We start from the raw sequence: 15,672 nt of genomic DNA, 5'->3' as shown, positions 1-15,672 counted from the left end.
TTGGTGAATATCAAAATGATTTATGTAATATGCTTGTGTTACAAATGTATTAGAACTGTATGTCATGTGTATATTAAACTGCTGGTACAGAAGTGTGTATCGAAGAGGGAAAAGTGCTTTTTAAAATGTATCCACAGTGTGCCCTGCTGGAATAGAACCGAGATGTACATGCACTATTTAACTGTTTAAATGTATATATTTTAACAGTGGAAACTGGAACACAGGAGGTTAACTTCAGTCCAGCAAAACTTCAGAAAAATAGCTGAAATGAAATTACTTTATTGCAGCAAGAGACAGGTCTGTGCTGAAAAGCTTTATTGTGTTCATAGTGAACTAATTACTGCATTTGTTTTATGACTTCTAGCATTTGTCAGAGGTCTGAGGTCCATGCATTTTCACAGGTAGATGCTAAATGATACCAGCTGCCATCAGTTGTTGTTTTGGGCCTGGGAACAAAGGAGTCAGGTGACAAGAAATGCTGTAATTCTGCAAGCTATCCCAGCAGGAATATTTGAGATATTAATTTTGAGAAATGTTAGTGAGACAGAGCATTCTGCATTCTGTGTTTGACCTGACAACAACTAGAAGATCCATTCACACATCTGCATTGCACAGAGTAAGTAAGTTACTAGGGTACAGTATAATTCTGTTGGATGTAATCGGGAATATAGCAAAACTTAGTTTAGATATTTTTCTTTATTTGAGACTGTACTGCAGTGTTTAAATATTTCCTGTGGTTTTGAACTCTGTTGCTGTAAATAAATAATATACAATACAATAATAAATGTATATTATTAAATATATTTAAACTTTTCATTGTGGCTGAACTGTTTAGAGATGTTTAAGTTCTGATAGTACTTGCTTATTTTTTGGTGACACTGTGTAGGCCACTCCTAATAGCCATGCTTTTGGTCAAACTACCATTTGTATTAATAGTAACATTACACAGTAAGATTGTGCCCACTTTAAGGGCCTTAAAGTAGCTGATGAGGAGTTGGCTATTGGCAGTGCTTTATAGTCTGGGCAAAAGGGAGACATAGCTAGTAAACCTGTGTCAGCCTTTCCCAAAGGTGTGTGTGTGTGTGTGTGTGTGTGTGTGTGTGTGTGTGTGTGTGTGTGTGTATGTGAGCTGCTTGGGGAGGGACATGAAGCACTGGTTGGACAGAGAGGGTGCTGGAGAACTTGGCTTGGCCACTCAGCTGAGATCTGAACTCTGAACTCTGTAGCTGTGCCACTGGGAACTCTTATTGGGGATCTGGAGAAAGGAGAAGCCAGCCCTGGACTGACTGTGGTCTCAGTGTGCTCTTAAGGGAAATTACACTTGATGCAGAAAGCTGCATCTGAAAATACTGTGTGTGCTTGTCATCCTCTGTTTGTCCGCCATGGTTACCAGTGGTGAGGATGTAAAACTGAAAATAAAGTATATTAGCTATATTTGATATAATAGACTAGATTACAGTATTCTATTAGAACTCATAACCTAAACGTTAGTCAAATAAGCTTGATGTTTGATGTCAGTATGCTGTCTTAGATATGTGTAGTTTTTCATGTATCGTATAATTGTCATGAGTTTGCATTCATAATATTGAAAACACAACTTACTAGGTAATAAGAATTAGACAAGAAAACAATGTCAGCAGATGGTATCAGCCTTTAAGATGAAAAACTTTTGTTGCTTTTTTTTAGTTATGTTCCAGAGATAAGTCCCATAGATTAATGTTTGTAAATAAAAACCTAGCTTCCTGTATAGTTTATAAATTGATATATGTTAATTCCGTAATCTAAGTCTTTCATTTACATTGTGTAAAGTGTCAAGCAGTCTTAATTTCATTAATATCTTTCATTATAGGGAGCACCAGTGTCGTTAATATGTTTGCATAAGTAAATCCTTTCAAATATATCCGTTTTATAACATTACTTGTAACCTCATTGGTTATATTAAGAGTTTGAAGCATTTGGTTTCTTCAATAATAGGTATTTAACAAGCTGAAGCTGATATAGATTACAGAATCAAAACTTCTGTTTCAGAGCAATAAGCAAGATATTTTCATCCTATGTCAATTTTCTCTATGTTTATCGTACTTCACTTGTATAAACATATAATAAACTAATGCATTCTAGTAACTCTACTAGGATTTTTCAATTAACATCAGCAGAACGTATAGTATACAAATACAGATAAGGGGTATTTTCCATTAATAGAAATTAAAATATTATCTGAAGTCTCCGTTTAATTTATTGCTGCTGTCAGTGTGAATACTTCTATATTTCTAACTTGACTGTCTGTCATTTATATATGCAAGTTCACTCTCAAAATAGATTTACATTCTAATATACTGAATGTGGTACTGAATTTGATGTTCAGATAAGTTTAAGGGACAGTCATATTGTATCAGCATTTATATTTGAAGTGAGGTCATCTCAGTATTGATCTATAAACTACCATTGCTCAGGTCGTTATTGAGGTAATTTTTCCTTTAAATAAAATTACAATGACAGCAGTAAACACATGCAGTTCAACATGCATGCTCATGAACTCATAAGAGCATATCCATGTCATCTTTCAAGACTTGAATAGATCTAGCTGAGCAATCCACCTAATTGTGTCATTCATCATCATCATTCAATTTTATTAGTAATAAGTAAATTGTATGATAAATTGAGTGTGATGTGTGTGAGTGAGAAGAGAAGTCGGCTTGAGTAAATACTGACTGCATATTTTTATCCTTTTTATTGTACCCAAATTGCATTTGGTTCCCTATCCTCTGACTGAGATTGTTTGTTTATTGAAATAGCAAGCAGGTTAAGTAACTTGTCATTTAATCATAATTTTACTTGGCTCTTTGTCATAATTTATTAGCAAATTAAAAAATGTTGCTAAACACGCACGGGTTATATGATGCTAAAAACAACAAGGAAAGGATACCAATTTAAAGTTGTGCAAAATAAAGGTAATAAATAGTAAATGCATTTGGCTGTATACATGTTTAAACACATTCTTTAAGCTGAATGGAAAGTAAAATTACACCTTCTATATTTCGGTATTTCTGACTGGAGCAAGTAGACCTATTATTTTGTCTAATGCTTCAGAGAGAAATTTTTTATTGTATTGTAGATTCTCTGGCACCTGCGCATCAACGCAACCAGGAGCCAAATAGACCACAACCCACCCAATTATTGATTACATCCAAGAATGCACTCCCTTTTTGGAAATTTCTAGATCTACCACACTCGTATCCATTACAATACGCACATGTCCTCATCTGTGTTTATACACACGCGTACATACACACATGCTCATTTTATAAAATACAAGCAAGGATGTTTACCTATATACACATAACACGTGATATTCATGCACTACATACATCACAAACCTATTTAGCTTGCCAGCAGCTGAATTGTTTTTCACTGCAATACAAGTTACAAACATTTCAAAATTCAAACTACAAGGTTAAGCATTTAACATAATTAGAACTGTACATATGACGATGGTCAGTGTAAATCTAATGCGTTAGAGTGCTGATTACTGTATTGTGAAACTTCAGTTTTCCTCAAACTAGAACCTGAAGTTTATGCTCTTCACAGTTCACAGTATGTACATTCAGCAAACATTTCAAAATCTCGGAAAAATAGGAACCTTTGCTCACATAAACTTAACTGTATGTAAGCCCTAATCATGCCATCTGTGTATGTCATTCACTGAAAGGCTTCCGTTCCAACATGTGAAAACTGTAATGCTTCTTTTTACAGTTTGACCCTTTCAGACCAGACAGGCAGTATCTGAAATGAGTCCTTATGAATTAGTGAAACAAAAGCAATATACAGTACTGCCAGTGAACCGAAAAGTCCTGTAAAGCAAATATTTTCTCACGATGTTTGTGTTTTAAATGTAACATTGACTACAAAATAGTAGTTCTACAAACTCATCAGTTAGTCTAAGAGCCAAATGGGGAAATTATTTTTCCTAAAAGCATTTCTTCACATCTGTCTTGACTATTTCATTCCCTCCTCGGAAATCATTTCCCTCACTTACTCACTCTCCTTGGTAGATGTCCACTGTGTCAAGGCACATCTCTAAAAATATTTCATCTGATGTTGTCAGTCTTCACATAGTCCTTGACTGTGGGCTTTGCTCTGAGCCTCTGAACCAAATTGGCCGTTTACTTCGCTTGCACCTTCCAAATTCTCGAGCTTGGCTCTACCCATAAGGCTCCTTTCTAAATTACCTCACCTAGTTTGCCAGACTCGTATGACCCCTCTCGAGCTTTGGCTTCTGATTTAAAGTAAGTTTTTTTTTTTTTTTCCTCTTAACAATCTCCTTTCAACTTTCATGAATCTACCTTTCTACCTTCCGGTGACTTAATTCCTTACCTACTCCTCTCACTATATCTTTTCAGCATGTATGTGTCTTCCTCACTTCTTTTCTTCTGTCGTTCATAGTTTTCTACAACGTACCATTGTTGGTACCTCCCCTTTCCTCTTCTGTACCAAAAAAAAGAAAAACTTTCACTGTTCCTCTTTTTTGTGTGTGTGTGTTTGTGTGTTATCTGTTAGATATGACTGAAAAATCTGACTGTCCAGCTAAGTATCTGAGGGCACATCGGGTTTCAAGAGGTGCCAAAATTGTGATAGGAAAATGACCAACTCAGACAGGCATGTTTGGTGTGTTTTACTGTCTGGGTAAGGTTCACCTTTAGGAAATTTGCTCGATATGTCATGGATTCTCCGCCAGGACTCGTAGTGAATGGAGAAATAAACTTATTCTAAAAGGATTACTGAAAGGGGACTTTGAAGAGGCCCTATCTGGGTCCAGGACTGAAGCCCAGCTCATCATCTTCCTCCCCCGTTCCAAAAAGCAAACTTCCTTGGTTCCAAGCACTTCTTCGGCACCACCTAAAAAGATTTCAAAACAGCCTTTGGTGTTAACAGCTCCCTCGGCACCCATTTGACACCTGCCAAACCTTCAGTTTAACTTCAACTGCCTCGGCACCAAGAGAGTTATCAGTACCGGAGCAGACAGATGTAATTTTTATACCAAAGTCTAGATATTCTCCCTCGATCGATCCATTCAAGGATCGACCACCAAGCCCCTTTGCTGAACAATGACCGCCTAGGTCTCCTCCAACTTCATCTGTTCGCTCCACTAAGAGCCTTTCTGAATTGGATATCATGAGGCAGGTGGATCAGCTTCAGACATCGTGGGGATTACTTTCCTCTTCAGTTCCTAGCCAAGTCGGCACCAGGGCCGGTCCTATTTTGACACAATCTTCGATTCCTCCTCCACCTCCAAGGGAGTCATTGGAGCAGCTGGCTCCGACTGTCTCTGTTTCGGTGAGAAAATCTTCTCCAGAACCAAGAATTGCCTGGAGTTCCACCGGGTTTTCAGAACTGGAGGTCTCCCAGGGTCGGGACTTTGTGGCCGGTTCTGAGGAGCAGGGATAGACTTCTTTAATTTCGGAGCCTTCCATGCCCATCAGTGCTTTGGCTTTCATTGGATCCACGAAAGCTTTAGTTTTGGGGGTTGCCTCTTCCGGGTGGGACCACTGTTCCTGGCTCCCATCCCTCTATGGGGGGAGGCCGGCCTTCTGAATCATGGAGAAGGCCTTGTCCATTGTGGACTCCCAGTCCTTGCCATCTCTGTCGGGCCAAACTTCTACTTCCCCTTGACAAGAGCTTCCATCAGTCTCATCCCTGGGACAGAGGGCACAAAAGCCCCGGGAAAGACCCACCTCGGTGGTCTAATATTCAGATACTTCCCCAGAACATCCTCTTGAGTAAGTGCCTGCGAAGAAAAAGTGCAAAAGGAAGCACTTAGACTTCCCAGAGGAGTCCATCACTGAGGATGAAGATTTTGATGAGGTGGACGGTTCCCCCCAGTCAGCCACTGATGATTCCTTCCGGACATCCTGGAAACCCCTTAAGCAGAGGGGTGGCTGGATATCTCTCCAGCCTTCCTCGTAGTAATCTCTATACCTGGAGGCTTTTCGTACCCAACCCTCTACCTCTTGGATCTTGCCGCCCACTGATGCCCTCATTAAATTGATCGCCCAGCGGGCGTGGAAAATCCCTGACTCCATTGAACCAATTCCCAAGAGGCCTGACTGGGTCCTTTCCCCTCCCAAAGAACAGCATTGGGCTAAAGGTATTCTCGTAGACACCATGGTGATAACGGCAGCCACGACTAAGGAAATGCTGAGGAAAGTCCTACTATCCATCCTCCTAACAAGAAGTCTAGGACTGTGGATAGATTTGGGAAGTGCATTTACGCTACATTGACCTTTGCTCTCGGGTCCTTGAACTACATGGTGCACTTTATCAGATTGCAGAGCGGTCTAATCAAAGAGCTGTCAGATGCTCTTTCAGGAGCAGTAGCTGAAAGGTATGAGGCAAAGTTGCTTCTCAGCTCGCTACCCTTGAAGCAGTTTCCAATTTGTCAATGAGACTGATTGCCGATGCAGCTGAAGGAACGACTAGAGAAAGTGGGTTCAGGCATAGCCCTTAAGAGACGCACCTGGATGCGCTTGTGTGACTTTGCAAAGCCATTTAAATCTTCATTCGTCAATGCTGCATTTGACAGATCATCCCTCTTTGGACCAGAAGTAAGACACACTTGCCAGATGTGAGAAGGATGAGAAGACCCTTTCTTGGCATAGGCATACATTTCGCCACTCCTCAATGGCTTTATTCCAGGAACCAGGGAAGTGGGAGACTAGTTAAAAAAAAAAAAATCCCAAGGGCCTTTTTAAGACTTGCGCAGCAAAGACTTCCCTCAGAGCAGAGGGGAAAGTACAAATGGAAAACACCGTTCTAGAGGCAGAGGTGGCCCGCAGAACCAAGGGTCCAGAGATACTTTTTCTGATCACTCCTATCAGCACTCCTGAATGTAGGCTTGAATGCCTTCCTCTGGAGGCAGTTGGGGGACTATTATCCCTGCACCAGTCTGCCTGGAAACAAATAATATTGGGTAAATGGGTGCAAGGAATCATTTCCAGAGATTGCAATATTCCACTGCCCTAAAGTCCAAAAACCCAAAAAAGACTCCCGGATGTTTCATCCAGTCACAGGGAAGCAGCAATAGTAGAAATTCAAAAACTTCTCGAAAAAAAGTCATCCAAGAAGTCCCACCAGACCAAACAGGATCTGGGTTGTACTCTAGATTTTTACTGCCCCCCCCCAAAAAAAAGGGGGACTGGAGACCCATTTTGGATCTCAGCCAGTTCAACAAAGCAGTTCAGCAAACCAAATTCAGGATGGTCTCAATACACTCAATACTTCCATTCTTGAAAAAAGACTATTGGATGTGCTCTATATCTTCAGGATGCGTATTACCACATAAAAATGGACAAACACTCCAGGAGATCCCTGTGCTTCTGGCTGGCAGCCAGTCATTTCCAGTTCAGAGCAATGCCCTTTTGGCTTTACCACAATCCCCAGGGTGTTTACCAAATGCAAGGCAGTGGTAGCAGCTCATCTCAGACTGCAAGGATTTCAAGTTTTTCCATACTTCGACTGGCTTCTTACTGCTGCCACCAGGTGTCACCTAGAACAGGCAAGTGATTACACCCTGTGTCTTTGCTCTTCTCTAGGCATTTCAGTAAATTAAGAAAAGTCAAATCTGTGAGCATCAAAACAACTAGACTTCATCAGAGTTCTGTTAGATACAGCTGCAGGTCTTGATTTACTCCCATCGGAAAGACTACGAAGTATCAGATCACAAGTCAGCCAGATTATCCAGAACAAAAGTGTTCCAGCCAGATTAGTCCTACAAGCATTAGGCTCTATGATCACCTCATTCACTCTAGTTCCCCTAGCAGATATCACATTTGAATTGTACAATGGCTACTAGCCTCCCAGTGTTCTTAGGCTGATCTGCCAATGTCACACCACATCTTAATTACTAATCACTGCAAACAGGAACTATCGTGGTGGCTCCAATTGTGATTCTCTCGGGCCGTCCATTCATTCTTCCACAGCTCCAAGCCATAGTGACCTTGGACGCTTCCCAGATAGGGTGGGGGGAGCATTATCTGGGAAGGACAGTCCAAGGCACTTGGTCCCAACTGGAGGCCAATTTGCACATCAGTTTTCTAGAGATGAGGCAGTGCTGTTAGCATTGCAAGCATTTTAAGATGCCCTTCCCCTAGGAACAGTGGTAATTCAGATGGACAGCATGTTGGCAGTCTGGTACATCAACAAACAAGGAAGAGCCAAATCTTACCCACTTTGTCGAGCAGCCCTCAGAGTTTGGCAGTTGGCGATTTTCTTCCAACTGCTTTCTCATGGCAACACATATCCTGGGGAGCTCCAACGTGATAGTGGACAAGCTGAGCAGAACTATTTTCATGTCTCATCAGTGGTCTCAGTCCCGTGGTGACGGAAAAGATCTTCCGTCACTGGGGCCAACCTTGCTGCAGTCTGTTTGCTTCCTCTGTGAACAACAAGTGCAGCAGTTACTTATCCCTAACCCCCCCTCCCCTCAGTGGGAGTCACTGAGGGTTTTTCAGCGATTGCCCCCCCCCCCTCAACTCCTCTACACACTTTCCTCCAATTCCCATGATATCTCAATTTCTAAAGAAAACCTAGAGGTCGAAGAACACAATAATCCTCATTGCCCTGTTCTGCCTCAACAAGCTTAGTTTCCCTTCCTTTGGCCACATCTACTTCGGAAACCTTGAATTTTGGACCTAGCTCCAGATCTATTATCGCATCTGAATCTCCAACGTCTGAAGCTCACTGCATGGCTTCTCCAATTCCCATGATTGCTAAGCATTCTTACCTTTCCTCTCCTGTCCTTCAATTCATTGTGTCCCATCATAAACTTTCTACTAGGAAACTGCACCAGAGTAAATGGGAAGAATTTGGTAGATGGGCTCTCAGTAATGAGCTTGACCCTTATACAATCCCTGTACATAACGTTTTGGATTTTTTAGCAGACATCTAGCAAACTGGTTCTTCAGCCTCTACAGTTAAAGTCCATCTAGCTATAATTTCTAATTTCCATACTGGTTTTGAAGGTTCATCTCTTATGTCACATAAACTTTGTAAAGCCTTTTCGAATGGAGTCCTGATGTTTAAGACCTCCCTTTAAAGAGAACATTGCTCCATGGGATCTAGCACTAGTTTTACAGTGCCTTACTCTTTTCCCCATTTGAATCATCAGCTACATGTGACTTAGTTTCTGATTTGGAAAACTTTTCGTTCTTAGTGTATGCAACTTCTGCCAGAAGAGTATCTGAAATTCAGGCCTTGTCCTGCACACCACCCTACATAATATTTCACAAAGACAGGGTCTCCCTCAGGACTAATCCTTCCTTCTTACCTAAGGTAGTCTCAGAATCCAATATCAATCAAACCCTGCAACTACCGGTCTTCCCTAATTTTCCAGTAAAGGAGATTATTCTGTACATTTATTGGACATTCACAGACAACTACACTTTTACCTTCACAGAACTAAGGATTCAGAAAATCTGACCAGTTATTTGTTGCCTTTTCCCCTCTCTCCTTGGGTAACCCAGTTATTAAGGTTACCTTAGCTAAATGGTTAAGAAATTGTATCACTTTTCTGTCATTCAATAGGACTTCAACTTCCATGTCCTGTTAAGCCCACTCAACTAGAGCTGTGACAACATCTGGTGTTTTCCATGCCAGAGCTTCTTTAGATGACATTTGTGCAACAGCCACATGGTCTTCTCATACCTTTATCACTCATTACAAATTGGATTAGGTCTGTAGGGGTCAGGCATCATTTGGTTCGATGGTGCTTAGAAATATTCTTCTGTGAGACCTCCCAAGATTCAGGTAGCTGGGGACTCTGTCCCACAGTCAAGGATTATGTGAAAATTGACAACATCAGATAAAGAAGTTATGTCTTACCATAATGTTCCATCTATGTTGTCGATTTTCTCTAATCCTTGACATCCCCTCCCTCCTTCCCCCAACCGGAGACTCCTAGTGGATCGAATTTTTCCAGGACTGGCTTCTTAATAGCGACACATAGCTGGTCTCTACTTTTACTGTTTATCTGCCACTAATTCAGACAAACTTGATTTGAGATAATTTAGAGAGGAGCTCGGAACCGACTCACCCATTTACTTCAGCTCGCTTCTTCCAAACCCTCAAGCTAGGCTCTACCCATAATGCTCCTCTCTAAATTACCTCAGATCAAGTATGATTAAATTAGTGGCAGATAAACAGTAAAAGAAGAGACCAGCTATGTGTCTCTATTAAGAAGCCAGTCCTGGAAAAATTCGATCCATTAGGAGTATCAGGTTGGGGGAAGGAGGGAGGGGATGTCAAGGATTAGTGAAGATTGACAACACTGATGAAACGTTATGGTAAGACATAACTTCTTTTTTAAAAGAACCAAACTATTACCCAAAAAACACACTTCTACGTTCATCATGACCAATATGAAATTAAAGTTTGTAAATATAATAATTTGCGCATGTCTCTACAGGCCTCTGTGACTTGCACTGTACCCACTCTTCAAATGTTATTTTTTCTGGGGATTTAGGCGAGGGGGCAGGAACACACTTCACTCAGAGATGTAAAGTTTATCCAAACAAAACCCTAATAAAATGTGGGAATCAGTTAACAGCTCAAAATATTTGACGAAGCATGACTGACCCCCCCCCCCCCCGGCCATGTCAACACGCAAGCACTAATCATCTTTTGTATATACTTTCCAAATAATGTTCATGAGAAAATGGTCAGCTTTGTCTTGCTGTGCTGGCTCATTAAATAAGTAAATATTTATTTTTAATTCAGTTTATACTATATATGTGCAGGACCATGTTACATATGTAAAGATTGTAAGACAAGCTGTGCTGTCAGAATGTTTACTACACTTTGGGAAATTCGGTAGTCTGTTTAAAAGCTTCAACACATAACAGTATTTGCTCATGCTAGTTGATATAATCTTGTGCGAATGTGTTAACAGAACTGCCAACAGTAAAATGATCACCCTTTAATCCAAAAGTAATTCATGCTGCCAGTCAACAAATCCATTCCCTCCCAGTCATCCACAGTCAGCTACAAAAGTGAACGTCAACTCTCACCCGTGAATTCACCATCACTAGAATACACAGAGCGCTACAAATACTTCAAAAATGAGCCATCATCCATCTTTCCCAACATATTCCCCCAACAATTCCACCCAGCTCAACACTGATGACAAATCACCCTACCAGTGTGCAGCAACCCACTCCTGACTCCATGGCACCCACCAAGCAAAGCATCCACCTGCAAAACCGTGAAGAACTGCTCCCTTCCATGAGCAATCGCTAGAACATACAGAGCTCTACAAACATTTCAAAAACAGGCTATCATACGTCATCTTCAACACAACTTCCCAACAATTCCCCGCTGTTAAATACAGATGACAAATCACCTTACTAGCCTGCATTCACCCACTCCTGACTCCATGGCAACTTCTTCTTCTTCTTCTTTCGGCTTTTCCTGGTTAGGGGTCGCCTCAGCGGATCACCTGTCCGCTCATGATTGGCAGTGGAATTTTACATTGTCGAGTTGCCAGCCTGGCGCCCAACCTTCCACAGAAGGCACACACACACACGCACTCACACCTAGGGCCAACTTAGAGTGTCCAGTCCACCTGCAGCATGTCTTTGGGATGTGGGAGGAAACCGGAGCACCCGGATGAAACCCACGCGACCACAGGGAGGACAAGCAGACTCTGCACAGAAGGCACCCCAGCCAAGGATTGAACCGGAGAACCTCTTGCTGTGAGGCGACAATGCTAACCACTGCACCACCGTGACCTCCACGGCAACTACCAAGCAAAATATCCATCTCTAGAACAATGAAGCACCGCTCCCTGCCATGAGCAATGCAATTGATGCATGTAATATTGGTAAGTCTGATTTCTCATAAGTGTCCACCCATGAGCATAATGAAAAGGAAACCCTGCGGGGTCAAGTTAATATCAAAGTAAGGCAACACGACTCGCCCTCGGGACTCTTTCAGTCATATGCACTAAAATCTCGATCACTGAAATTCAGTTCGGATGCAGGTCAGAAGGAGTGATCATATAGTTGACAGTCAGTTAAAAAAGTAGGAGGGAAAAAACTAATAAAGCAATCATTTCTAGTGGCCATTCAACATTAAGCTGCTTATGTAGTGTGTATATACAACTTATCTTCAGTACTATTTGACTAAAACTGTGTGCAGCAGTAACGCTCCTCCCACTTTTTAAATAATACTACATATCTAGGGCTAGATATGAATTTATGTAGAATGAAAAAAAAATGAAGTGATTATTAATTCTAATAGTGACGTACTGAAAGAATATATAATTGTTTTCCAGAGTGTTGAAAGTTAAAGTAATTTTATTTATGAAAGAAAATAAGAAAGGAAAGAGGAAAATAAAAAAATGCATATGCTGATGTGTATATAAAATAGATTAAATATGTTACCTCTGTTTGCAGATATCCAAGTTTCCCTCAGAGTTTAAGGAGTCTGAGTAAGGTATTATTAAAAAAAAAAACTTTCTGTGGTTAATTGACTTTTTGAATAACTAAACAAATACAAAACAAATATTGCAAGTAACCAAATAGTTTCTTTCCTTTCATTTTCTTCTTCTTTTCATTAGTTTTCCAGCCGTTTATCTCAGCCATTCGTTTTAGGGAGTGGCTGTTCCAATCCATTTCTTCTGTTTGTTGGATTATACTTTTTTCTCTTAAATAAGATAATGCAGTATCTATGTCCTCAGAAATTCTGGTCTTGTCTGGAAGAAATAATTTTAGTCTAGCAGGGAAAAGCAAATTTACCTTTATCTGTTTTTTCTTGGTGGGAAAGCATTTCCTTTTAGAAATCACTGTAGAGGTATAATACTTGTCAAATATTATTAATTTCCCATCTAATTTGGTGGGACATTTTGACCAAGCTGTTTTTAATATCGGTTCTTTGTCTTGTGAAGAGAAAAACTTGACTATAGTAGACCTTGGATTGGAATTATTTTCAGAGAGCCATAGTTGGGGATCTGTGTGTGCCATAAGACATTGCTTCAGAGAGATCAAGGATGTTAGGAAGCCAAGATGTCAGAAAATTAGTCATGCTGTTCCCTTCTATTTCCTCCGGCAAACCAAAAATGTGAATATTATTTTTTAGACAGCTGTTCTTCAAATCATCTAGTTTGCTCGATAGTACTGTAGTTTGTTTTAAGTGGAACTCCTTGTTGTTTTCTTCTGACAACCTTTTTTCTACATCATTGAAGGCTTCTTTGATTCCTGAAATCTGTATTTTCTGTTGGTTGAGAGTCACTTGAATTAGTTCCACCTGTTTTGTACATCTTTCAAAAGATGTCTTAATTTGTTGCCCATTCTGTCCATTTTCACAGACTGCTCTTGGATATTTGTCAGAGCCATTTGGAACTCTGTCAGTGATGTGTCTTGAGAGTTTTTGTGTGACTCCTCTTATTTGATGTAAAAGACTTCCAGATAATATTTTTGACAGGAGTATATAGGAATAATTAAATCATTTGTATATGTTGTCATAGAGTAAGGTTTAGTCTGTTAGTTCTCTGTGAAAATAAAAAAAATATATAACATATTTCTGACAGGAAATTTTATTTTTAAGTTAAGACTAGCAGAGCTGATGAATTATACTTTTATATCTTCAGCATCCTGGCCCCACACACACCCTTTTCTAAAATTTCTAAGATATTCTCTAACCCCTCATCCAATTTAGGCAAAAAAAAACCCAGTCTCAACAAAATGTAGGTAAATGGATGTTTAAGAAGAAATGGCAGGAGTTTCCAAAAAGAATGCAGGACCCCCCCCCCCAAACCAAAGACAGTCCAAAAAGTCAGAATAGCTGTTTAAAGGACCTTGTCCACCCTCCCTCTCCTATGCAGTCCCTTTCCAAAAGTATGAATTTCCACTTTTCTCTGGCAGCAGATTGTTTCAGGCAAATGGGTTCTGAAGATCGTTTATCAAGATTACAGATGGTGGTGGGAGGAAAAGCCTCTTTTCCAGGGGATAATTTCTCATCCACCGGGCCATACTCCCTTTATTTTCCCCTGCCATTCATCACATAATATTCCAGGAAGGGATAGAACCAGTTCCTCTTTTCCAGGTTAGGAAAGGTTTTTATTCAAGGATGTTAGTGCCAAAGAGAAAAAATGCTTGGAAACCAGTTCTGGATCCAAACCAGTTCTGGATCTTTCTTTCCAAAACCTGTTTGTGAAGTTGCCCAAGTTCAAAATGATATCACTTTTTGCAACCTGTTTATTTAGTTTACTTGTTTAATATACTGTTACTACTTTTTCCTCATTTAGGTTTCCTGAAACACTAGAAGATGCTTATTTTATCCTTATTCATCCAGACTTCAGACTTTTCTTAATGTGTTGTGCATCTGGATCATATCACTTCTCTGCTTTACTCTTTGGACTATCCAGTGAGGCAAGATTGTTCACAAAAGGTATAGCTTGTCGTAGGCTACATGGTATCCACATTTTGTCCATGTTTAGACAACTTGCTTACCTTTGCAAAGTCTTTTTCAAAGTGTTGGGAATCTGTCACTTGGAATCCCAGCTTGTTTAAGAGATCTCCTGGCTTTGTCATAGAGGATTATGTTCCTGTAGTGTCAGCTAGATCCCTCAGTTCAAAAAGCTTTTCTTTTACAGGAGAAAGTAGTTCTGCCTTGATCTTCTTCTGAGGATTTCCACTCTGACTTCAGTCACTGCAAGGGAATAAACAGGATTTTGGGTCTGGTCTCATGGCATCTGATTCTTATGATACCCCTGGCAAGACTCCACATGAGAGTGATACAATGGTATGTGAAGTGTCTTTGGTCTCAGAACCAATATCCTTTCTTTTCACATGCCAGTGCTGTGGGATGTCAAAAGAGAAATAATTTGGTTGAGATGGTAAATGTCCCTTAATCCTGGTTTTCCCTGCTCCAAAGCCATCAATCACTGCAGACACCTCAGACTTTGCTTGGGAAGCAGTTTCAGGAGGGATAGAAGTACAGGGTATGAGGGACACTAGTGACAGATGCAAGTATATAAACATCAGAGAAGCATCTCTTTTTATAAAGGCACTCGACTCTCTTAAGTCATATCTGGTCCCCTGGACCTCTTAAAGTTGTTACAGACAATAAGAGTCATTTGGTACATCCACAAGCACAGGGGGAACCAGGTCAAACCCACTTTGCAGACTAGCCATATTAGCTTGGGATATAGCTTCATAGCACAATGTCACTCTACAGACATCCTTCATTCTGTCAGAGCAAAATAGTGTGACAGACAGTTTGAGCAGGACAAGGGCAGGCTGTCGGGAATGGAAACTAGATCACTGGGTCTTCCAAGATTTCTTAATCTCTGGGGAGTTTCTTAACTGTTCAGAGAGGAGACAAATAGGTCTAGTTATCTGGCAAAAGTCTGCTCCAGGACTCCTACAAGAAGGCCTGGAAGATGGATGCCTTTTCCTTTTAATTGGACAGGAATGCCCCTTTGTGTTTCCACCCTTTCCAGTGATTATCCATGGTACTCCTGAAGATCTAGACGGTGTCCTCGAAGATGATCATGGTTATTCCAAAGGAGTCTGTTTTGGTTGCGGGCTCCTGCGCTCAGGCTATGGAGAGGGCTTTGTTCATTGCAGACAGTCAGTGCCTTCCCTGTCTGACAAACATCTCATCCATCCCCTCGACTGG

At 40.6% G+C, this 15,672-nt stretch overlaps 1 protein-coding gene across 1 annotated transcript in view; it reads left to right on the top strand.

Annotated features, from left to right (window-relative positions):
* SLC27A1 (solute carrier family 27 member 1) overlaps positions 1-15,672 on the top strand; it is a 1,244,912-nt gene that overhangs the window by 89,918 nt on the left and 1,139,322 nt on the right. The gene's annotated exons all lie outside the window — the stretch shown is intronic.

Source organism: Protopterus annectens, chromosome 9.part0 (assembly GCF_019279795.1).
Source record: "Protopterus annectens isolate FY-2018-M chromosome 9.part0, PAN1.0, whole genome shotgun sequence".
Taxonomy (NCBI): domain Eukaryota; kingdom Metazoa; phylum Chordata; order Ceratodontiformes; family Protopteridae; genus Protopterus; species Protopterus annectens.
This window is presented reverse-complemented; position numbering and strand designations above follow the sequence as displayed.